General features: G+C 44.5%; 1 protein-coding gene across 2 annotated transcripts in view; it reads left to right on the forward strand.

Moving 5' to 3' along the window:
• The first annotated feature begins 369 nt into the window (after positions 1–369).
• The window catches only part of BRINP1 (BMP/retinoic acid inducible neural specific 1), a 109,026-nt gene continuing 83,834 nt past the window's right edge, over positions 370–25,561 (forward strand). Inside the window, exon 1 of one of the 2 annotated variants that reach the window (XM_083721733.1) lies at positions 370–835. The gene's annotated coding sequence lies outside the window, so the exon portion shown is untranslated. Of the gene's footprint in view, positions 836–4,095; positions 4,179–25,561 lie in introns of those variants that run through there. The other variant, XM_083721734.1, reaches the window with a different exon arrangement.

Raw genomic sequence — 25,561 nt, forward strand, 5'->3', positions numbered from 1 at the left:
CAGCGACTCTTGGAGCCCACTCCTCAATAGGCTCTAAACCTCCCCTTCCTCCCCAAAAGCGCACACCTCTCTCCTCCCCCCCCCCCCATGCCACATCTCAAGGGGTGGGTCCCCCTATATCTCACAGGCCAGCACCCCTGTCTTCTTTTTATGCCCTCCCCGACATCCCTGTTTCAAAACGCAGCCCCCGCTCCCACGTCCCAATGATAGAGGGAGTGAGAGACTTCTTAGGACCAGCCCCCTTCCAGGCTCTCGGCCCCGCCCTCCTCCCTCCCTCTACCCATTCATTTTCTTCAACCGGGCCGAGAGCTCCGCCCCTGACGGCACCGAGGCCCCGCCTTTTCCTCCAGCCTTTGCTCATTTCGGTCGCCTCCCTCCCTCTCTCCCTCCCTCCCACCTTCTCTCTCTGTGCTGCTTTTTGCGCCTTCGTTTCGCCCCCGGTGGCTGCAAACTGATCCATCAGAGGAAGGCAGGGAGGGGATTAAGGATAATAATAATCATACAGAAAGAACACAAGGAAAGAGGACTGGAGAAGGATAGGTAAAAGAAGGTGGGGGAGAGAGGGAAGGAATAACATCCGGATTTTCTTTTTCATCTATTCCCCACACCTCTTCCTTTTTGCATCTCTGCCTTTTAATGCCTGGGATCCGGGGCGAGGAGAGGGATTCTCTGTCTGAGCATGAAAAGGACTGCTAAAGCCCCAGTCTTCCTACGCCTGCAGCATCAGCGGAGAATCGCCCACTATGCGCTCTGGATCCAGAAGGGCTCGCACCACAAGTTCCTGCCGAGCCGAATGAGAAACCAGATCTCCGCTAGAGAGGGGCACTAACATCCGGTAAGGGAAAAAGGCATTTTACTATTATTATTTTGACTCTGCTCAGCCAGACAGCCACACAGACAGCCGCAACATCGGCTAGCTCGTTCTCGTGGGGCCGCCCTCTAGAACTCCCGTAGGCATTCCTTGTTATCTAGCCTCTCTATCTTGGTAGTCACTGTGGGAAACCGGACTAAAATGGTCTGATCCAGCAGCAGCGCTCTTCTTCTATGGCTGGCAGACTTCTCTTCCGAATTCTCTCTCACACTCCTTAACAGCGCTGCCTCCCCCCCCCCACCCCGCCAAAAAATAATAATCCTTCCATCGCTCCAATCTTTTTCCGGATTTCATCTTTCATCATTCACTCAGCCAAAATCTGAGGGATTCAGTTCCCATACACGTCGCTTTGCAGTTTCGTATCTTCCTACTTAGTAAGCAGAGGGTTAAATGGTGGATGTACAAAATCGCGCAGAAACTCTGGGCTTGCGTGTGCCGGACCGCAACACAACACAACGCAGACAAGACCTGTACGTGTGTGTTCAGGTGCCTAATCGCTCACAGGCTGTATGTAGTGCAATTCCCAGACGAGATCTGTCGTGTGTCCGTGTGTTAAGTGTAAAACTCTTTCAGCCTCTACACACACCCTTGTAGAATTATTTCTGCTGGGCTGTCATGATTTGTCATGATCTCGGGTCATAATTTTTGAAGGAAACTTCCCGGCAAGGAGGGAAAGGCTAGTGTGCGTGTTTGGTGGACGTGTGTGTGTGTGTGTGTGTGTGTACACGTACAGCTGTTTCATGCAGTGCAATCACACATTATGCTCAGGCTGAAGTAGCATCTCACCAAACTGCATGGAAATAGAGGGCTTGCAAAATCTCGGCGCCCCCACCGCAGCCCAGCCGCCACCCCCCGTGATGTCTATGCCAAGATATATTGATCAGGACAGAGTCTAATAGAGTCCTGGAGGGGGGGGGAGTCCCCAAGGAGACAATGTCCTCTTTGCTTAATAGACTGCTGTGTTTGGTTTGCAGAGTGACAATCCAAGCTTTGAATTCCAGGCTTGGGGGGGGGGGGTTACTTCCTCACCCTGCCCCACTGGTATGTGGGGAGACTAGGTAGGAATTGTGTTAAAATTAGATGTAGGGAGAATGGTCTGTCTGTCTAGCTGTTCACGGCAGGAATCAGGATGGTGGACTAGCTGGATGTTGGGGTCTGATTCAGTGGGTCTCTTCTTATCTATTTATCTATCCATTGGAACAGCAGGGTGCCATGCATGCATGGGAAAGGAGTCTCTAAGGGGAGCGCTCCAGGATGGGAGGGGGCACCTTAGCAAGTGGAAGCAAGCTGAAAGCTAAACTTCAGCTTTGCCAGCCTTTTAAATAATTTATGCAGCATGGATGGAGACTGTGCCATTCCTCCATTCTCTGGAGGGTCATAGAATATATATTCAGGGGTTTAATGGGAAGGTGGTCCGTCGTGGTAGTGGTGGTGCGGTGAAGTATGTACACACACACACACACACACACACACACCTCTCTCTCTCTGTGGAGAGAGGCTCAGTGCTACTTCTGATGCATAAGCCATAGTATAATGAGAAGGCTATTGACAAACCACTCCAGTATAAAGATTCGCTACCCCCAAATCACAGCTGTAGGGGAAAGGATGGGGGATGGAGCGTGTCCCACCCAGAGGAGAGAAATCTTTTCTTAATAGGAGTTAAGCTGGTCTGAGAAGAGTTACAGAGAGGTAGGCTGATGGTGCAAAGGAAGAAGAGATTAGCAAGAACTCTGGAGGGAGTGAGAGCTATTTCTGGGTAGATTCAAGCATCTTTCCCACTGTTGATGGTCCTATACATCAATTTACCATGCCTGCTTCCCTCTCTCTCACAGGACTATCTTTTATACACATGAACACATGCATGGACATGAGTGTGTGTGTGTGTGTGTGTGCGCGCGCGCACACACACACACACACACACACACGAGGCAGTACATTTATTCACAGAGGTCGTCTTCTTTTGGTCTCACACAACGCATGAATTGGTGCTTGTCTCCCTTTCATAACGCATAGCTGATGTCTCTCTCTGACTTGCACAGGCACACACCACTGGTGGCCTACTCTGGCATGCATGGGCACACACACATACACACATACACGTTTGTATTACGTACACACACTTTGCCATCAACACCTTTTCTTTTATATGCACACAGATACACATGCCACTTGGTCACGTAGATTTGGCTGCTATTCACAAGCATGCTAAGGTATTGCAGACAGCTTCTCTCTGTATTTCAAATGTGCATGTGTGCACACACACACACATACACACACACACACAGAGAGAGAGAGAGCTACACAGACTTTATTACTTTGCATTATGGTTGCTTGCACACAAAGTTTCACCATGTCCCCCTTCCATTTCCATAAACTGTCCAAAGAAAGCTCTCCTCTTCTCTCCTCTCTCATAAAATACATTTTTTTTAATTGATGCGCATGTATCCAGTGCTTCTTTCCAGTGGGGATGCAGGGGTACACATACCCCTAAACATTTTTTGAATCTTTGTACTTTTGTCCATTTACTGTATTTATTTTCACCAATTTGAACTATAAAATGGTGATTTTCTTGAGTGAAAATGAGAGTATCCTTAAACGTGTGTTTTTTTAAAGAAAAAAAAGCACAGCATGTATCCCCACCCAGTTTCCTTCCTTGCACAGACAGCCCCAGTTGCACACAACTTGCATGCACCCTTAGGCTTCATTCTGCACTCAGTCGCACGCAGGTTCCCCTTCTCATCTCTTGCACACCCAAAACTTCCACACTGTGTGGTTGCACATACAAATAACAATGGCCAAACAAGAGAGATCTGTCTTTGCTTCCCCCCACACCACGCATGCAAACAAGAACACATGCAGCAGACACATACACACAATTCTTTGGGAGGGTGTGACATTCTCCCTCTCCTGATTGGGTATCCTTTACTCTCAGCCCTGAACTGATATGCACAGTCATTCATCCACATACACAGGCATCATTGCCAGGGACTTTGTGGCAAGCTCTGCCCCTCTTGTCTGTACAGATCAAATCTTAAGAAGTGAATAGATATGCTTTCACCTCTCGCATCCCTCACTACTAGCAGGACGCACTGTCCGTGTTTTCCTCCAGCCATTGATGGGGGTGGGGTGGGGGGTTATCCATCACTAGAGCTCCTTAATCACTCAGCAGAAAATGCTTTGCACACATTTTCCCTCATCTTCCTTTTACTGCACTTTTCATGTCCTCAGGACTCTGCAGTTCCTTCATTTTGAAAAAAAAGCAAGAAAACAGGATCCTGCAAAAGAGGGAAGGGTGCTTATCTCTCGGGTAAGCTGGGATACACAGGATTGGGATATGTAACCTTGGAAAATCACTGAGGGAGTGTTGTAAGGGTGGTGGACGAGAAAGGATCTTGGGTATGGTCCTGTGAGCCTAGCAAGTGAGTGTTGGAGTGTGTGAGGAAGCCTGTGAGACAGCTGTGTTTGCACTTTTGAAAATGTGTGCAACAGAGCATGGCTGTCTGCCAGTGTGCTCCATGCTCACGAGACACATGGGATTGTACCTTCATTTTAACTGGTTCCAGAAATAGGGTAGGATGCATGTCCAGAGGTATTGAGGCATCTGCATGAAGGGGGGGGGGTTGAAGGAGGGCTATTGCTGTGAGAACATGTGTGTGAGTAAGAGGCTGCAATGTGAGTGCATCTGTGAGGGTGATGGAGGTTGTGCGAGAAGATCAGTTCTAATGCATTCATGTTCATGTGTTTGGGGTATGAAAAAAAGGCAATGCTTTTTTTTCTAGGGCAGCATCTGGGAGTAAAAGCAACAATGGTGGGTGAACATTGAGCATGTGCATTTGTGGGTGTTGATACCACTGCTTATAGAAGGGAACCAGTGGGGGATATAAGGGGATGGTGCGTACGAGTGGCACCATTGATGGGTTTGCAATATGGATGATGCACATTCTCCGGAAAATGCCCAAGTCTCCCTAGTGAGATCAGAACCAACACTTCCTTGCTTGCATAGCTCAACTCTCACTGGCAGCAAGACAATTGTACTAAATTAAAATGCTCCCAAGTTTATCCCACTTCTCTTTCCAGGGCCTAGTTAAGAGACTGTATAATCCCCTTAAGGCAGCATTTAATAGGGCCAGACAACTGCCCTGATGAAATGTCTTATTTTGTAGTGATTGCTGCAGGGAAAAAAAGCTGGTCCCCCAAGAGAGGACTGCTGAGAATGGCCTTTGCTTTGACTCCCCTGCCCCTGGGGTCCCACTGTATATCCCACCCCCTTCCTTCCCCAACAATTCCATATTTAAGAACTTGGAAATATTTGTGGCATCAGCTATACAAAGTCAGGTTCTCTCTTTTTTTTGATAAGCACATTTGCAGGTGTTTAGGATTAACATTAGGGGGTGAGCTGGGAAGGTGGGAAAACTGTCATAATAATTAAGCTGAATTAGGGAACCATCTCTGCCTGTGAAATAGTGTGTTATGTGTGTGTGTGAGAGAGAGAGAGCGAGTGAGTGAGTGAGAGTGTGGGAGACTCACGTCTGAATGTCGCTTTTTAACATGTATTTCAAAATCTGTTCTGCTGTCAGACTCAGTGTGGGCTGTTTAGGTATGTCACGATGCAAAGCAAGAGGGGTTGTTTGTGTAGTGGGAGGGAAATATCAGGGGGTGACAGAATAATCTTAAAACGTCTTGGTAAAGCGGGGACAAGGATGGAGAAAGGGGGTAAATTGGAAGAAGAGAGAGGATGCAGAAACAACAAATAAAAGAACATTTGAATCTTGATATGTTAAGGTTGTCAGGGAAGGGCATGAACATGTTTCAAACATGTGGTTTTATACATGGGAACCTTTGATGAAATGCAGGTATATTTAAGCACCTTTCAGGCAACACAACCAAATCATCCTTGTCTGTTCTCCTTGTCTCTAGAAAAACTCATCCCATGAAGACACTGTGTCTCCCAGAAGGGGGAGCTCTGACACCATTTCTGGGGCCCGCCTATAGATTTGCGGATGCCAGCTGTATACCAGAGCAATTTAAATTCCTATTTGGTTTAGATCTGCGAACACACAGAGAGAGAGAGAGGGAGGGAGGGACGGAGGGAGACAGACAGACAGAGAGAGAGAGACTGGTAATGGCTAAAGCACCCTTGCATAAACTAGGGTTGCCATATATTTTCTTTAGGATTCCCAAAGAAAAGCCCAACAATTTTGTCCCCTCTCCCCCAAAAAGCTCAATAACTTTTATGCCCAAATTTTCACTTTGGCAACCTTACCTAACCACATTTACTAACCATAACCCTGTTGTATCAAATCAATGGTCCAACTCGTCCAGCACCCTGTTCCCCACACCAGCCAATTAGATGTCTTCAGGAAGAATTAAAAACAAACAGGCAGGGCATGTGGGGGAAACCACTTCTTCCAACTGTTTTTCCTGCAGCAGCAAATGTTTTGAGGTAAACTGCCTCTGAAGCTGAAGGTTCCACTTAGCCTTCAGGGGGATAGCCTTCAGTAGACCTTATCCTCCATGGATTTGCCCAAGACTCCCCCTTTTAATGAAGTCTAAGTTTGCAGCTGAAAGCACATCTTGTAGCCATGAATTCCATAAGCAAACTAGACATTGTGTGAACAAGGACTTAAAAAAAAAAAGAACAGAAGAGGAAGCTTCATTTGTGTGGTAGTATAGACTTAGTGATGGTCTGTGTGAAACTTGTTCCTCCCCAAAGCTGCCTAACTGAGGTGCCAGGCTTTGGGGAGGTATGGAGGTTCCAGCAGTGTCCCAGAGCCCTCTTGCCTTCTTCCCATATGCTGGGGTCCCCTTCCCAAAGGGTTTGGGAAGGCAGTGAGAGAGCTCTTGTGCCTTGTTCACAATGCCTGTCACATTTACCCGGCCCTTGTGCCCACCCTCCACCATAAATATAGTGCTGTCTATAGTGTTCCACAGCCAAGATGGCCCTGAAAGTGTCCCAAAGCTCTCTCAATTACTCCCCAAAGCCTAGCACCTCAGGCATCAAGTTATGGGAAGGCAGTAATAGAGCTCTGGCAACATCCCAGAATCCTCCCGCCTCCTTCCCCAAACCCTCCCCCTTCCTTCCCAAAGTGTGGCATGTCCTAGAGCCCTTGTGTCTCCTTCCCAAAGGACAGTGCCTCAGTTACTAGGCTTTAGGAAGCCAGTGAGATGGCTCCAGCAGCAGATACAGACTTTGTCAATATGGTACCCTGAGCGAGGACAAAAATAATCTCCTAAAGATTAGGCTTTTGGCAATGATGTCCAGCACCTCAAAGCTGCTGCGTCTCATTTCTGAAGCCTAGCACCTCAGTTATCCAGCTCTTGTGCCTCCCTCCCAGTATTTCTTATTTTCACAATAATTCCTTGCTCTGCCCTAAAGACACTGTCAGCTGCAAAGCCTGGGACTCTTAAGCCTCACCGCCTCCTTCCCAAAACTCAGAGCCTCATTTCCATCCCAGAACCCCAGAACCTCCTTCCCAAAGCCCCATGTCTCTATTATCCTGTTCTGGGAAGAGAGTGAAATGGCTCTGGCAGTGTCCCAGAGCCCTCTTGCCTCCTCCCCCAAGCCTGGTGCCCCAGAGCCCTCCTTCCCGAAGCAGGGTTCTGAGCCCTTGCAGCTCCTGCCCGAAGCCCAGCACCTCAAGATAATATCTGGTGCCCTCCCTAAATGTTTCTTATTTTCACAATAATTCATTGCATCATCCCAAAGTCCACAGCGAGCCTGGCACCTCAAAGCTCACACACCTCCTTGCCAAAATGTGGTGCCTCATTTACCCAGCCCTTGCACCTCTTTCACGAAGCCTGGCACCTGCTTCAAAATCCCAGCACCTCAGTTACTGGGCTGAGGAAGGCAATGAGATGGCTCTGGCAGCAGGCGTGAACTTCGGTAATACACCACCCTAATCAAGGACAAAAAATTCACCCTATAGACTGCACTGTACAATGAAACCTGGCACCTCAAAACCCTGGAGCCTCCTTCCCAAAGCCCACTGCCTCAGCCTGGCACCTCCTTACCCCCCAAATATTTCTTATTTTCACAATAATTCCTTGCACCACCCTAAAGATGGCACTGCTGGCAGCGAAGCATTCCTCCTTCCCAAAGCCCACTGCCTCAGAGCCCTGTGCCTTCTTCCCAAAGCCTGGCACTTCAGTTGCATCCCAGAGCTCTTACACATCCTTCTCCAAGCCTATCACCTCAATTATCCAGCTTTGGGAAGGCACTGATATGGCTCTGGCCAAGAGCCCTTGTGCTGCCTTCTCAAAGCCTGGCAGCTTGCTTACTGGGCTTTGGGAAGATGGCTCCTGAAAGTGGTGTGGTGTGAGGGTTTTGGGGTACTATCAGAACCCTTCCACTCCCTCCCCAAAGCCTGGTAAGACAGGCAAACCCTCTGGGTGCACAAGTGGAGGAAAGTCTGTTTATTTATTTATTTCCCCTCTCACATAAGGTCACAATCGCCTGCCTCTAATCTCTCTCTCTTTTTTTAATTGAAAAAAGCAAATCCTCTTTGTCACTATTAAATACAATGTTCAAATCAGGATGAGGAAGAGTTAGGGTTGAGGGTGCTGATGAAACCCCCCCACCTGTTATTTCCACTAAATTGAGTTAAATTATCTTCTCGCTGTACTCTTCTAAAAATAGCAGCTGGGGGGCCCATGCTAAAAGAGGGGTGAGAAAATTCTGGCCCTGGAAGGGGATGCAATATGGCCCTCCAGGCCTTTCTTTCTGGCCCTCAGAATTCTCCCAGGCCACACCCATCACTGGACCTTGTTGAAATGTGGCTTTGAACTCTGATAATGCCTTTTACATGTTTGGATAGAGATTATGAGCATTTTCTCACCTGGTTTCCATAATGCAATGTGCTAAGCATGCATCATGTATCTTAGGTGGGTATACCAGACAGGAGAGAAGTGTCCTATTTTACCTCACCTTTGGCATACCATAAGTGCTGACATAGAGGAGCACTCTGTGATCACAGTGACAAACAGGATGTTCATGGGAAGCCCACAAACACGACTTGAGCACAACAGCAGTTTCTTCACCTGCAATTCCTAGCAACTAATGTTGCTGCAGACAGTGAAAGTGTAGCATGGCTGCCATGGGCAGTAGTCATCAATACCCTTGTTCTTCTGGAATGTTTCTAACGCTCTTTTAAAATCATGTGAGCTGGTGGCTACTACCACATTAGGCAGAATGAAGCAGTTGCCTCAAGCAGCTGAATTCAGGCATTGCCTGAAAACAGGAATTGCGCCAGACATTTTGTTGCCTGAGGAAAAAGACAAGATGGTGCCACTCTCACAATCCTATGTACAGAAGCTGGGCAATTGAATCTTCAACACTGGTGATGGGGCAGTGTCCTGAGGGTGGAAGGCACAGCGTGCACCACTACCCCTCTAAACATCTGTATTCATTTGCTTTTACATCTTTGTTTTTATATTCCACCTTTGCTCCCAGGTGCTCAAGGGAGCATACATGGCTCTCTCCCTCTCCATGCCATGAAGTAATTCAGGGTGAGAGATGGTGTCTAGGCCCCCAAGGTCACCAAGAGAGCTTCATGGCTGACTTGAGATTTGAACCCCTGTTCCCCAGGCCCCAATGACATAACCACTTCTCCATGCTGGCACTCATCTTACTCTAACAAAAGGGCCAGCCCTGTGTGCAACAACAGCAAACTGTCAGTTGTTTAATTGATTATTGTTATGGTTTACTCCCAGGGAAGGCACTTGTCTCAGATACTGTGCGCTAGGGATGGGAAATTCGATTCAGTTTGTGTTTCAAGCAACCCCCTGGAATCTGCACTTTCCAAAGCAATATGCAGACTGAAACGCAGCACTTTCCCAAATTGTGCTCCAGCCAATTAATGTGTAAGGTAAAGGTAAAGGTACCCCTGCCTGTACGGGCCAGTCGTGTCTGACTCTGGGGTTGCGTGCTCATCTCGCTCTAGAGGCCATGAGCCGGTGCCGTCTGAAGACACTTCCGGGTCACGTGGCCTGCGTGACGAAGCTGCAGCTGGCGAGCCAGCACCAGCACAGCACACAGAAACACCGTTTACCTTCCCGCTATAAAGCGGTCCCTATTTATCTACTTGCACTTAAGAGTGCTTTCAAACTGCTAAGTGGGCAGGAGCTGGGACTGAACGACGGGAGCTCATCTCGCCGCGGGGATTCGAACCGCTGACCATACAATCGGCAAGTCCTAGTCACTGAGGTTTTACCCATAGCGCCACCCGCGTCTCCCAATTAATGTGTACAAGGATGCATATATGAGGGTAAAAGTGTGAATGCAAAAAGATGCCTATATTTGTGAAAATAATATGCAAAAATGCATTATATTAGGAAAAGCTGCTTCGTTGAGCAGTGTATTATTAGGAGAAATTCACTAAAATGCTCATCAGCTTTTATGAGGCTTTTATTATTATTCATTTACTGCAAACCAATGTGGGAAAGGGGGCAACAGAATTTAAGACTGGAAAAATGTGAGATTTAAAGTTTTGCCCATCCCTACCATGAACCTTTGGGTGGGGACTGCGAAGACTGAGTGGGGAGGGAAATATAATTTTCTGTTTCGTCTCAGGCAGCGAAATATCTTAGACCAGCCCTCAGCACCCTCCCCCACAAATGTCAGTTTGGCACAGCTTCATGTGCCTTTTCAGTGCCAGCTTAAAACTGTTTTAATGGATGTTTTCCTGCCCCTGTTGTGCATTTAATGGATGTTTTCTTGCTCCTGTTGGTTGCCTGTCGCTGCCTGTCTTAATTGTGAGAGTCAGCTTTTGTATTGCCTTTTCAGAAAATTGTTCTGGATTTCTGCATTCATGTTGTATTCCATATTGCAAGCCGTGCAAATTGAACTACAAAATGTGGCTGGCTGGGGAAACCATTTACTTGCCTGCTAAGAGGATAGTATTTCATGGCAAGCTATTCATGGCTTCCCATGCACTTGATCTGGAAGCTGCAATTTGTGCAGAATGCTGCAGCGTGAATGCTGATGGGAGTGAGGTCTTGTCTGCACCTGTGCTCTGAGGTCTGCAGTGTTTGCCAATTTGCTACCAGGCCAAGTTCAAGGTGTTAGTACTAGAATATGTTTTTACTTGTTGAGCACAAGAGTAGAGGAGATGGCACCTGGCACCCCATTTTCTCCCTAAAAGCTTAGCTCCTTTCCTTTGATCACCATACGGCTTGGACCATCGAATTGTATTTATTTTTGCCATTATGCCTTCTGAAGACATCTGAAGGCAGCCTTGTATAGGGAAGTTTTTTAATGTTTAATGTTATGTTTTTATATATGTTGGAAGCTGCCCGGAGTGGCTGGGGCAACCCAGTGGGATGGGTGGGGCATAAATAATAAAATAATAATTGTTGTTGTTTGAGGGTATGGGGTGTGTCCTCTTTTTTGCTCCTCAAAATATGGCAACCCTACTTTTAAGCACCATGGTACTTGACTGCCCCCACAAAGAGTGTGGCCTCAGCACTATCTTGCTGCATTTGCGAGGGAAACACAAGCTAACCTCCACTTAGCAGGCTAGGAAGTCAAAGCATCAAGCAGTCCAACGTGATCCAGTGCAGCCATGGAGGAAGCAAAGTAGCCAACATGAAAGTGAAATAGGCTGTGAGGGAAGGGGGTGAACAATCTATCCTTCTTCCAAACCTCACCTGCCTGTATTGAATTCCTTCCCACCTGTGGCCAACTGGCAAGCTGTTAAATGCAATGATGGGGGCAGAAAGTCAAAATAATTTTAATCTGTTTTAGTATTTTAATTTTTGTATGTTTTAAAGTAGGATTGTAAATTCTTATTGATTTTACTGTTTTATTTTTTTCTAAACTGCTTTGAGGTTTGTTTGTTTTTAAACTATCCAGTGATATAATGTAGTGCAATAATTAATATAATATAATAATATTATATATCCCACTATTTCTGTAATGAACTCAACTAACTTTATAATAAATAATAAATAAAATCTTTATTGCAATCCCAAGACCCATCCAACAATTTCAGAACAAAATACAGTTAAGACAGCCAACCACAAAGGAGGGGGGAACCAAGGGGTTGTTTTTTCTTGTCTCAAGCATGATGATCCTTGTTTCTTTTAACTTCCGAGAGAAACTTTGCCACGGCCAGTCATCCAAAAGACCTGTCATCCAAAAGATATTTAATATGGGAGGCTTCAAATTTTCCCGGCAGATTTGCCAGTAAGGATTTGATCAGTTGGTCCCTTGTTTGCTCGTACTGCCCACAATGCAGTAAAATATGCTTCATGCAATCGACGTCCTGAGAACATAAACAAAGCCTATTCTGATAAGGGACGCCTCTCAGTCTACCATTTAGCACTTCCGATGGAAATACATTTAGTCTGGACTTGGTAAATAAACGCCGATACATTGGTACAGACAGGTTCCTAAGATATCTGAAAATCTGAAAATCGTACCCATATTGGATTTCTGCTGCTACCGGGCCACAAATTACATGGGATCGAGATCGCAGGTCGCTATGTGAAATGTCCCAAAGCCTTTGCCTCAGGGAACTTACTTTATAAGGTTCACTGACTACCATTTCTTTCTGGGCTGTTTTTGACTTTTAAAGCCTTATACATATAGGGACTATTTCCTCCAGGAACCCTGCATGAACCCTGAAACCCTTCCCCACGTACTACCACACTGGTGGAGGTCTGGAGGGGGATGAGGAGAGAGTGGGTCTTCTCTATATCATTTCTCCATTTATCAAATCATGGCAAAGTTTTGTGATCATAGCATGGCTCCCTGAGTGAGCCCAAAATTTGGTTCCCTCCAAATGAACCTTCTCAGTTTTGTATTTCCTCATCTTGGTGCCCTATGTGAGAGAACTACCCTACCACCCTAAGCTAGTCTGATCAGATGCTTTTGCCAGAGAGGTCCATTTGGCAGCAACCTTGCCATCATTTTGGCACCAGGCTAAGAGTTTCTTTTTACTTCCCCAGGTATTTAAGTAGCACCAATTATATTTTGGGACATGGGTGGCGCTGTGGGTTAAACCACAGAGCCTAGGACTTGCCGATCAGAAGGTCGGCAGTTTGAATCCCTGCAACGGGGTGAGCTCCCGTTGCTCGGTCCCAAATCCTGCCAACATAGCAGTTCGAAAGCACGTCAAAGTGCAAGTAGATAAATAGGTACTACTCCAGCGGGAAGGTAAATGGCATTTCCGTGGGCTGCTCTGCTTCGCCAGAAGTGGCTTAGTCCTGCTGGCCACATGACCCGGAAGCTGTATGCCGGCTCCCTCGGCCAATAAAGCGAGATGAGCGCCGCAACCTTAGAGTTGGTCACGACTGGACCTAATGGTCAGGGGTCCCTTTACCTTTACCTTAATTATCTTTTAGAGGGCTATTAAATTTATTTTGAATTATGCCATTTTATTGTATTTTTCTTTACTTTTTATATTGCCCCGGGACTTTTATTCTTTCTTTTGTCAAATAATATTTATTAGTTTTGCAAAATTTTAACAAATCAATACCAAATCACATTATATTTTATACAGTTTTTTCCAAAAATTGACTTCCTGCTCTTCGTTCTAGATGCTTCCCAACTTTCCCCCATAGCTGCTTGATTTTACATATTTATTTCTAATTCACATTTTATTCCTTATATTTGATTTACAATTTTTACAATTTTTATTTTTTTCCTTCCCCATTATCCATCATCTGTCGATTTATCAATTCTTGCTTGTATATTTACATAACAATAACATATTCCCTTAAAGAACAAAAGAGATTATACATCCTGTTGCCTATCCACTTTAAATCATTACTTATAATTTTATATCAATTTTTCTTTCTTTCCTTCTTGTGTGTGCTGCCATCTGTGTCTGTCTTCTCCTCCATCCTTCACCTTTCAGTAGTTGCCCATCTTCACTTTTCCAATCTACACTCCTCACAGCCAGTGTCCAATTCCTATCCAGTTCCATATTTTGCAATTCATGTTGTCTCCACAGTGTTTGCACTCTATTATCTGTTGTAAGATTATTTCTCAAGGACAGCCATTTGGTATTAACTCTAAGCAAGAAGGACTCTCGTTATACAACCCTACACACATCATCGTAGAAACTGGCCCACAAAGACCATTGGGGAGGAAGACCATTATTCCTTGAAAACTTTAAAATACTAGCAAGATCCCCTCCCCTCCACCATTGCTTTGCCAGTTTAGCAATCAGCTATATTTCCAATCTCTCTTCCTTTTGAAAAAGCAATCATCTCCAGCAACTCAAACCTGTGGTCTTTATTTCCAATTTCTCATTTTCCTTTTTTTCTCCTCAGTCTGGGTGAGGGTGGGTAATATCTCTTTTTAGTGTGTGCCCACCCTCCCACCAGCACAACACAACACAACACAGCACAGCACAACACAACACAACACAACAACACATAAACACACACACAGTGTCCTTTTCACATACCCCTTTCCAACACAGTTCCAAATTTATTGCAGTCAGTTCCAATATTCCAAACTAAATTATATCTTCCTTCTGGAGGGGTGTGTGTAATCATCCCTTGACACAAAGAAGAAAAAATATAAATCTCTTCCCCTCCTCCTTCACTTCACAAGCTTTGCACACGCAATTTCCTCATAACTCATTCTGTATTTATTCTCTTTTACTTAAATACAGCCAGGTATATCAAGCTAAGGTTAGTTTAAACTCTAGCGTCCTCTTTTGAAAGCATTTATTCCGTTAAGGCCGGAGGGTAACCACAAAAACAAGGAACCTCAAAACCATAGAGAGCTACCCTTCTCCTCTTCCAATTCTCTACGGCAGGAATCAACTTCATCACCAACCTTGGTTCCAGCAGCCAAATTTGTCAGCAGCTTGTTCCCCACATCTTCTCCACATCTTTAACTTAGTTCCAGTTAGCCAAATTGAGAAGGGAATCTGCACCTGCCATGGCAGATATGGAAGCTGGCTCACTGGCAGAGAGCTTGAAGACCCAGCGCCATTCTCTTCCAGCCCATTTCGGAGCCTTCTTGCTTCAGCAGCGGCAGGATCTGGATCCACGGTAACCAAGGGGGTTTCAAGTCTCCCTGAATTGTCTCAGGGAGTTTCAGGGGACATCTCAGCCACAGCTGCACCCCCCCCCCCATCAGAACCTTTTCCGATTACGGGAAAGCAGCCTCCATGGCTGAAAACAGAAACAAAATTCAGACTTTTCTTCTTCCTTAAGAGGGAACGGCTTATTTCCATCCCACAAATAAGTCAATCAATCTCCAAATGGCACATAGAAGTCTTAACATTAGAACAAAGAAGCAATTCAGTTGGAAATGATGGGATCTTTTCTTTGTTTTGTAGTTTTCATCTTCCAGCCAATTAAGTTCTCTGGGTGGCTTTTAACAATAAGACGGGGCAGGGAACTTTTTCTCTTTTTTCAGCCCAAGGGCTGTGTTTATTGGGGGGGGGGGAGGCTTTTGGGTGACACATACCAGTGGAAATCAGGATCAAGTGCGAAAGCGGTTGGAATAATGGGACCGGCGTTTATTTTCGTAACTAATATACTGTATACGACTATTGTAAAGGCAACATGGATCAAGTTTATGGGAAGTAACTTGAACAAGCAGGGATAATTTCAATTGTTTATAATGATTTTTTAAGGCAAGTTATATATTTTCTCCATTCCTTATTAAATTTTTGGTCTTCCTGGTTTCTAATTCTTCCGGTCATTTTTGCCATCTCAGGTTAATTCATCAGTTTAATCTGCTGTTCTTCTCTGGCAGGTATTATGTCTTCTTTCCATCGCTGGGCAAGTAACATCTGGGCAGCAGCTGTCCCATACATAAATAGTCTCATCTGGTCCATTGGTATTTCGGCACCTAAAATCCCTAAAAGGAAAGCTTCAGGGTTTTTTTTAAAAAAAGAAAAGGTTATTTTTAAATATTCTCCCCAGTTCATTATATATCATTTCCCAGAATTCTTTTATTACTTTACAAGTCCACCACATGTGATAAAAGGTGCCTTCTTTTTCTTTACATTTCCAGCATGTATTTGACTTTGTTTTGTACATTTTAGCTAATTTACTAGGTGTTAAATACCACTAATACATCATTTTCATATAGTTTTCTTTCAGAGTATATCATGCTGTGAACTTTAAATCCCAGTTCCATAGCCTCTCCCATGCTGCAAGTTGTATATTATACCCAAAGTCCCTGGTCCAGTTTATCGTAACTGATTTGACATCTTCATCTTTTGTATGCCATTCTAATATTAATTTATACATTTTAGAAAGCAATTAAGTCTTATTTTCTAATAACACTTTTTCAAAATTAGAGGTTTAATTAGAAAAGCCTTTCCTTTTGTCCATCTTAAATATGTCATTAAGCTGATGATATTGTAACCAATCAGTTAATAGTCCTCTTATATCTTCAAACCTCTTTAATTTTAATTTGTGTTCTACTTCCATTAATAATTCTTTATAAGTTGCCCAATCATTTCTCATGTTTATTTTTTTTTTAAAGATACCTGGGAAAGCCACCGTGGTGTTTTTTGTTCTAATAAATTTTTATATTTTTCCCATACTTCATAAAACACTTTCCTTACTACATGGTTAGGAAAGGTCTATGTACTTTAACTTTATCGTACCACAAATATGCATGCCAGCCATTATTATCATGGCCTTCAGGATCTAAAACATCAGTATTTTTTAAAATGATATTCATTCCTTTAGCCAGCATAGGCAGGACACCTCATAATATATACTTAAATCCGGCAGGGAGAACTCACCTCAGCAATTTATATTTTATTCTTGGTTTCTTCCCCTGCCAGACAAATCTGGTACAGTGGTACCTCAGATTACAGACGCTTCAGGTTACAGATGCTTCAGGTTACAGACTCCGCTCACCCAGAAATAGTACCTTGGGTTAAGAACTTTGCTTCAGGATGAGAACAGAAATCATGCTCTGGCGGCGCGGTGGCAGCTGGAGGCCCCATTAGCTAAAGTGGTACCTCAGGTTAAGAACAGTTTCAGGTTAAGAACGGACCTCCGGAACGAATTAAGTACTTAACCCGAGGTACCACTGTAATGTCTTTTTGCCATTCTCCAAAGTGTCCTACCTTGCTGACCAAAGGTATTGCTTGAAATAAAAATAACATTATTGGCAGCACATTCATTTTAATTACCGATATCCTTCCCAATAATGATAAGTTCATCCTTCCCCACACCTCCAGATTTTTCTTTATTTCTCTCCAAGCCGTCATATAGTTATCTTTTAAAATATTTATATTCTTAGCTGTTATCCACACTCCTAAATATTTAATTTTTTCTCTCTCAATCATTAATCCTGTTAATAATTGTAATTATTTTTTATATTGGTCAGTCACATTATTCACCAGCACTTTTTTGTTTATTTTAAAGCCTTCAATGTATCCAAATTTAGAAATCAGTTCCAGGACCATAGGGTCTTCCACAGTTACCACAAATGCCTGCAAATGCCTTAAGTGTATATGCTTTGTACCCTAATGTTATTCCCTTTATTTCTACATCAGATTTTATACTTCTAGCCAGGGTCCCTCATACTAAAATAAACAATAATGGTCACAGGGGACATCCCTGTCAAAATGACTAACCTTTTTCTCCTTTTCTCACAGGTGCAAATTTGCTGCCAAACCAGTCTAAAACCATTAAATTCTGCCTTCTCTTCCAACAGGTTACCATGCATTTTGTGGCCTGAGGTCATACTCACAACATAAATTTAAAGCACTCATACTATTTTAACAACATGCCCCCCACAATCTTGATGAATGCTTGTTAAGGATGCTGGGACTTGCACCTCCCTGAGAGGTAAAATGTTGCTCCCAGGATTCTTAGTGGGGAAGAATGAATGTTAAAGTGGTATAAACGTGCTTTTAACATATAGTTTGGAAGGTGACCTGCTTCTCATAAGAACTGAATCCTACTTGTGAGGTTCTTTAAACAAAAATCCCAGAGAAAAATAGTAACTTTAGGGAAAGAAGCATTGAATAATTTCTATGGGGTATTATTATCTCATTGTTATAACATGGAAGATGAATGTACAAATGTACAAATCAATAGGTCAAAATCTTAACATATCTCTACCTCCAACCCCCCCCCCCTGCTTTTCTTTGCAAATGTCTCTCTCTTCCTTCTCATTCAGAATAGCAGACAACCTTCCAAGATTAATGCAAACATCATTAAGCACTTCTACAGGGAGGGATCTTATTCTGGAGACAGGTGTGGCTTCAATATTATTCATGAATGAATGTTGGGGCAAAAGATGGGGAATGATGTCTACCTCTAAATATCCAGGGTTAATATTACTTTTGCCTGTTTTGTTCCTTTTCAAGTGATGCCAGACAATCAGGGATCACATACAGGATGGGATGCTATGACAGGGCTATGTAGCTAATCAGGTTTTTATATATCTTGTTTTTGATGTTGGCAAATGAAGTCCATTTAGAATGCTGATAGCGCTTCCTGTATTGGTCACATGGGTGGTCCTGCCCAGTCCAGGATCACTAGGGAGGGACTACACATCAGTGGCAAGGTATTTTCTTTGCATGCAAATCTCTGGCCTCTGCTGCCAAAATTATCTGGTAACAGGTGCTGCTGGATAAAGTGAGCTAGATGGTCAAATAGTCTGACATCATGCAAGACAGCTTCCTATGTAGAGAATAAGCAAATCTTTACCTGTGATATTTTCTTTAGACAAGGAGAGAGAGAAATGTCAAGGTAAAATAGCACCACTATCTTCCACACAATAATTGCATCTCCATGTCATGTGATAAACTTTCCACTTTCTTCTTCAGCCCCCTTGAGATGATCCCTTTGATTGTTCTTTCCCCACTTGCCTTGATTGGTTTCTTACTTGTCTTGATTGCCTTCCTGGGCATTCCATGAGCTCAACAATTCTCTTCCTACATTTCTGTGTTTTGTGCATTCAGTCTCTGTGTGTGCGTGTAGCTTGTTTAGCCATTTATAAAAGCCCATTCAAAGTTCAAGAGAAGAAAGTTTAGAAGCCAGCTTGGTTGTGGCTTCTGTATCATTTCCCAATTCACATGTTATGCTAATCCCATCCAATGTTTGTCCTCTGGTTTACAGCTCATGTGTGGTTTACAGCAAGGTAGAATCCCACCCAAATTGGCTTGCAAGTAGTAAGAGAAATTACTATCTTGGATCCAGTTCCCTACCCTGAAAGAGATGGCTATGTTTGGCAAAGGAAGACCCTTGGCCAGCCTGTCCCTTCTCTAATACTGTCACTGTTTAGGATGACTGAGCAGCAAGAAATGTGGCACTTATTGGTTACTGAAAGCATTAAAAAGAAAAAAGAATAGAGAGAGAAGTTGTAATTACATTATACTAATATACCATTGAGTCGCTCTACAAACACAAATTAAATAAGTAAAAAAAAAAAAAAGATAGGAGGAAAAATATGTGTTGTTTAGCCTGGAGGGAGGAATATAGATAGGGGTGGGGGATTGCGATGAGAGAGGCAGAATTCTTTGAGGGCAGGATGGAAGGGAGCCAAGCACTTTGCAAATGAGAACACAAAAAAGCCTTTTCAAAAAGAAGCCACTAGGAAGGAGCTGGTGTCCCGCAGGATTCTGAGCTGTGGGAGGTCATAAAAGCACCACGAAAGTAAAGACCATAAAGGCTTCAGTGATTCCATGTCAGTTAATTCCACTTTGCATTCTCTAATTAAGGGGAATGGTTCCTATGTGTTGCACTGCAGAATGTCAGAGGATCCCCTTCTGCGAGCTCCTGGGACCCAGTTGCTGATGGAAGTCCTCTCTCTCTCCCTCTCTCTCTCTCTCTCTCTCTCTCTCTCTCTCTCTCTCTCTCTTTCTCTCTCTCTCTCTCTCCTAATGTACTGAATAGCATCTTAGACATGGGTTGGCAAACTAAGGCCCATGGGTTGGATCAGGCCCAATTGCCTTCTAAATCCAGCCCAGGGATCGTCCGAGAACCCAGGCAGCAGGCATAGTGCATGAGAGTGATGGTTTTTGTGACAGACAGGCTTGGGGGTCAAAAGTGAGGCAGGCGGCTGCTCGAGACAAGCCCCTTCTCCGTCCATTGCGCGTGCAGCAATCTTTTCTTTCGGTGTGGGGAAGAGGGAAAAGGAGCCACAGTTCGGATTTCCACCATGGAGCTGCCGGCGACTGACCTCAGGAAGGGCAGTTGTGGCGGCATGGACTTGGAGACGCCTCAGGAGTGACACCCGCCGGTGTCTGTGGCAGCAATGTTCCCCGCCAGAGGAAGTGGGGGCACCTGGGCGGCTGCACTCTGAAGCAGTTCTGCACCCTGCTGGGGAAGCTGCTTGTTAGCTATATGGTGCGAGCCATGGAAAGGTAAATAGCCACCGCCTTGTCTTCCCTCATGCAGGGAAAAGAATGTTTTTGCTTGAGCGGCGCCAGCATGACCTAGCGTGGCCAGCATAACTAAACTGCTTCTGGCACAATGGGACACTGTGACAAGTGCCGGAGCACATGGAAAGGCTGTTTACCTTCCCACAGCAGTGGTACCTATTTATATACTTGCACTAGTGTGCTTTCAAACTGGCAGAAGCTGGGACAGAGCAACAGGAGCTCACCATTGTCAAGCAGATTCAAACCACCGACCTTCCGATCGGCAAGCCCAAGGGGTTCAGTGGTTTAGCCCACAGCACCACCTGTGTCCCATGCCACCCGTGCCAGCCCAGCATGACCACACCCCACTACCACATCAGAGGGAAGTAGGGTGCTAGCTCTGCCCTTGGTAGATTATTTGGACAATGGCACAATTTAGCCCAACTCCCAACTTGCCTCCCCATGTTCAATTTTGCCCAACCTAGCTCACTTCCACGATATTGGAAATGTGGTCAAATTCAGCCCAGCTACAGATAGTCATTGACCTTGCACAATCCTTTGTTGTTCCAGATTGTTTCCTTCACATTCCTTTGAAGCTCCTCTGAATGTGAAGAAAGATATTTTATCTGGCTGGCACATTCTTTTTACATTTCCGACCACCATCTGCACTATATTCTTACCATTGTTCTCAAATCAAGTTCTTATTGCTGTGGCTCCACCAAGCAATGCACAGCAAGAAAGGACATTCTCCTTTCAAGTATCAATGCATCTGCCTTTCACAAGGTTATCAAGTATGGGCTTTTTTTCACTACCTAGACACATGCTTGAGTCTTTTTAGAATCATAGTACTGTAGAGGTGGGAGGCAGCCCAGAGGTCATCTTATCCAACCCCCCCACAGAGCAGAAATCATAGATAAAAATCTAATCCAACCTCTGTTTAAAAACCTATAATGTCTATCACTTGTTCAGTGTTCTTCCACAGAATTTCATTCGCATCTCTTAAACCAAGCAGTGTGGGGTTTTGGGGTTTCTTTTGCTATTTCTTCGTACATAGGAAGCTGCCTTCTCCTGAGAGATTCCAACACCTCAAAATAAATATATTAGCTAATGTCTCATATTTGCTATGGATGACTTTTTGCTGGCTGCTGCTGTTCTTCCCTCTACTGCATGTACAGTACTCTATATACAGACATCTCACCTGCATTGTGTATCTGCTTGGTCTCAGTTCACTTGTATATCTTCTCTGGAGCTATTCATACTGAAGGCACTCCAGCTACCCACATGCAAGAACAGTGAAGTAAAGATTGCATGGGCTGATGGATGCTGATGAATGAATTGTCTTAATTTACATCAAAACTGCAGTGCCTTTGGTGCCTTCCAACTCTAGGAATCTGTTGGAAAACCCTGATGCTAAAAGTACAATCAGAAGTATAATACAGTGTGGGGAAACCTGGTAGTAGCACTACAGTGTGGGTGGAACACAGAATTGCTCTGGACAAGACAAAGTGACTAACAAATTTAATAAATAAATAAAAGCAATGAAAGATCATCAGTTTATCTAGTTCAGTATTGTCTACATGCTGATTTCCAGTGGCTCTCCTGGGTTTCAGGCAGGGGATACTTCTAGCCATTCCTGGAGATGCTGAGATTGAGCATGGCCCATTCTTTGTGCAAGGCAGGTGCATTGACCCTGAGCTATGACCCTTCCCCTGACTGTAGCCTTTCAGTAAACAAGATCAGGTTGTTTCAGGGCATTTTCTGGGATTTCCCATCACTGGCTCTTCATTAGTTAACCATTGCAAGACCTCTGCTTCACAGGGTTGGTTTGTTTGTACAAAGCTGTTATTTTTTTTATATAAAAAACCTGCCCTTCTAGTGCTTATCGACACTTGGAAGAATTAATGCCAACTGTAGCACTAGGCGTACCAGCATACAAAGCCTAAAATGACTTGGAACCTATGTACATAAAAGAACACTTTCTATAGTATCAACCATCTCAGGCCTAAAAATTGACAAGTTTCATCGGGTCTCTAAATGTCAGGTTTATAAAAAGCAGATTTCTGGTGGGAAACTACCAATCATATCAGGCCCTATGATCAGCGGGTTTCTAAACTAGTTGAGCATCAGGTTTCTAAACTAGTTAGATTCTCTGTTGGTGATGTTGCCACTGGGTGCTACCTGGTTTGCACTGGCCTTCTTGGTGGTGGCATCCTGTTTATGGAATCCTCTCCTTGGTGAGGTGTGTCTGACCCTCTCTTTATTAACTTGCTGGATTAATTTTAAAACATTCCTAGTTCCCCCAGGCACTTGATAGCTAATTTTTTTCTGTTCGTGGCAACTTTTTTTGCTGTGAGGATAAGTGACTTTTTAAATATTATTGGGTGATTTAGTTCAGTACAGTCTATGCTGAATGACAGCAGCTCTCCAGGTTTTGAGGCAGAGGGCAGTCCTTGCCCTGTGACCTTTTGCATTCAAAGTAGATCATTGCCACAAAAGGCTCATCCACACTTGTCTCAGGCCTAGAAAGCACGAGCCCAACCAGTTTTCCCCTTGCCCTGTTTCCCCCCCCCAGGGAAAAACCTGATCTTTAGCTCTAAGTTAGGGCAAATGTCAATCCGGGGAAAACCAGAATTGCTCTTTGGTCAGACTGACTTCCAAGAACAGTTTTCCCAGGGGGAAAGCAGTAGGAGAAGAGGAACTGTGGATAAGCCCTAAGTTACACCCCTTCTGAACCATAAAGTACAGTAACACCCCAAATATATATAATAAAAACAAACAGAGATAGGCATAGCAGATAAAGTAGGAGCATCAAATGAAACAAAAAAATCTGCCTAAACAAGAAGGTTTTCCGTCTGTTCTTCATCAGTAACTTGTATTCAGAATCAGAAGGGTCCATTTCATCTTTGTGAGTAGCATCAGCAGATAGATTCTATCCCATCCCTCATAACCTTGACATAACCTAAAGCCATCTTACTCAGTGGCCAACACAACATCTTCTGAAAATGCATTCCATATTCTGCTTGCCTATGGTGTGCAGAAATGAGATGGGAGGGCAACTTGGCATCATGGGCAAATGGCTCCAGTGTGGCCATAGAGACACCCCCCACCCCCACCCCCGTTCTACCTCTAAATGCAAATTGTAAGTGTAGTGTCTCTAATTGCAAAGGTCTTCCCAAAGATTGCCCACAAGCAGGCAATAACCTTCCCTTCCTTCTGTGCTTTACCAGTAGCATGCATTCAGGGGTGCACTGTCCCTGAATATGGAGGCTCCATTTAGACATGAATTTGTATTTGAAAGCCACCTTACCTAGTGCCCATTGCCATGGGCAGTGCATTCCACAAGTCAGGGTTCACCAATCTTTTTAAGGGCTCACATTTGGATTTTTCGGCTGAGCCCACCCCATCTGGCCACCACTCTGCCTCCACCACCAGAGTCATGGAAGGAGAAGGTGTGCACTCACATGCTTCACTCTTCCAAGCCATCTGAATAAAGCTCAGATCCAGCAGAGTTATTACAAGCCTTGAAAAACACGTAGAGATGAAGAGGGAAGAGGGAAAGAGTGTCATTCTTCCAACTTTCTCTTCCAGCCCTGTGTACTACTCAAGGGAGGAGGAAAATGTAACAGTCCTCACCGCTTTATGACCCAGGAGGGCAGTGAGTGGAGGTGTCTCAGAGGACGGGCAGGCATTGCGGAAAAGAACTCAAGTGCCCCATAGGCGCCACATTGCAACCCCTTCTGTACATTAGTTTTGTGTTGTTTGAAGAAGTCCTCTCTGTTCTTTTCTCTTGGTCTGTCCTGAATCTGCTGCCAACTCCCTCAGTTTTACCTGCCTTTCCCTCCAGATGGCAAAACACCAGTAAGATTCCCCCCCCCACACACACACTTTCTAATGAAGCCAAAAGATTAACAAAAACAAGGCGGCACCACTGAGGTTTGCGGGAGGGGTCGGAAGAGAGGGGAGTGCAAATGAGTTCCTAGTCATTTTGCATCATTTTGGCACAGCCATGCTTTTAGATCCAGATAAAGACAGTGTCTGCAATGGTTAGAAAAAAAAACAACAAAAACCCCCCAACAAACAAAAACCAGTCAAACAGATAGTTAAGGTAGAGAACTATAAAGGCTAAGTGAACATGGAGTTTCAGCTCTGAACAGATGGAAGAGGATAAAAGGGGAAACAGCTGTAGACAAGGTGGGAGCTTCAGAGATGGAATAATCAGACACTTAGAGAAGCAAGAAAGGGGAAGGAAGGAAGAGAGGATGTGTCCCTGGGTCTGGGGTGGGGGAAGAGGCACTGTCAGGTATGAACACCACCTCCGTTGACAAGACAGACATAAATACAGAGATAAGAATGAGTGACACCAATACTTATAGGGTATGGCACCAGGGAAGGAAATGTGGTAGGCATGTGGGAATCTGCGATAAGGGGCAGTACATGTGTGAATTGCTAGAATTATACAGAGGAGGGCCGTGTTGGAGGGCAAGTGTGAAAGAAGGATCCTTTTCCACATCTCTCATTCATTTGTAGAGAGAAACAGATAAGGAAAGGACACACACACACACACACACACACACAGAGAAAGAGAGAGAGAGAGCGTGCATTATGCAGTGTACCCTTTGGTGTGATTTTCTTCTGATGGTGGAGAGAAGAGGAAGGGAAACTGAGGAACAGTCACATAGTTTACTTTGGTTTCACATACCAGTTTACATCTTACTAAGAGCTGGTTCAGGGGCCCTTAGTATAATTCTTATTTTGGCCACTGAAAGTGGGGAAGAGCAATCAAGAGTCTGATGTATGTCCACCTCAGTGTAATATTTCACAAACAGAAGTAGAGTGTGTTTGGAACATCCCAATTCTACCACCAAGGGTCACTACTATAGTAAACCCACACCTACAATTTCCCACAGAACACAACAACCTGCCCTCCACTGATTAAAAAACCAAGATGGTAACTATCTTTTTTCTTAGATATATGTGTGAGGTGGGGGGGCGGTTTTTTGGGGGACGGAGAGAACTATCCTGCAAGACCAACCAATCAAGCCCTGTATATTGCTGAATTCTTCCCCTCCCCCATGTTCATTGCAACATGGGAAACACATGAGCTTTAAGTTGTCGGTGGGAGTTTGAAAAGGAATATACTTCCCATGGCACTGTGGGAGTTGTCCCAGAGCTTTGAGGGAATTGCACCTCATTTTCAGTTAAATGTAAGACAAAAGAATGGGTATTTCTTGACAGCTCCTTGTCAGATGTCTCGAATGTGGACATGCCCGATTCTCCAGAGAGTTTAATTCATCTGGATGGGTCTTCTGTGTTAGGGCATCTCCAGCAAAATCAGAGGCAACTGTGCATATTCAATGAGACGGGTTGCAGATGCCCACGGCAGAGCAGG

Source organism: Podarcis gaigeae (assembly GCF_964106915.1).
Source record: "Podarcis gaigeae genome assembly, chromosome: Z".
Taxonomy (NCBI): Eukaryota; Metazoa; Chordata; class Lepidosauria; order Squamata; family Lacertidae; genus Podarcis; species Podarcis gaigeae.